We start from the raw sequence: 513 nt of genomic DNA on the forward strand, positions 1-513 counted from the left end.
AGGGTGTTCTCTGGGGTTGTTTTGGTGTGAGATTTGCTTTCTTGTACCTTTGAGGGAGTGGGGAATGGTTAGAATTGAAGAGGTTAGGCTTTAAAACAGTCTAGAAGTGTTTTAGGGTATATTTTGGACTAACTTGCAGGTGAAATCGAACATGGGCGCGAAAGGAACAGAAGTGCGCAAAGAGGAGCCGGGATCACGGCCAGACTCACGGCCGTAACCCCGGCCGTGATGCTGAGGCGTCGTTTTTCAGCGGAACAGCGCGAAGCAGGGCTCTGGGTCACGGGCTACATCCCGGTCGTGACCCAAGCCGTGACCCCACCCCAGAATTTCCAGTGTCTATAGGCCAAACGAGGGCTCTGGGTCACGGCCACCATCCCAGCCGTGACCCTGCCCGTGATGCTTCCCCAGAAATTCCAGTACCGAGAGCGTTATAGAGGGCTCTGGGTCACGGGCCACATCCCGGCCGTGACCCAGGCCGTGATACGAGGCCGTAAGATTTGCAAAAAAAAAAAA

The sequence above is a fragment of the Ipomoea triloba genome, chromosome 16 (assembly GCF_003576645.1).
Source record: "Ipomoea triloba cultivar NCNSP0323 chromosome 16, ASM357664v1".
In the NCBI taxonomy this organism is placed as follows: domain Eukaryota; kingdom Viridiplantae; phylum Streptophyta; class Magnoliopsida; order Solanales; family Convolvulaceae; genus Ipomoea; species Ipomoea triloba.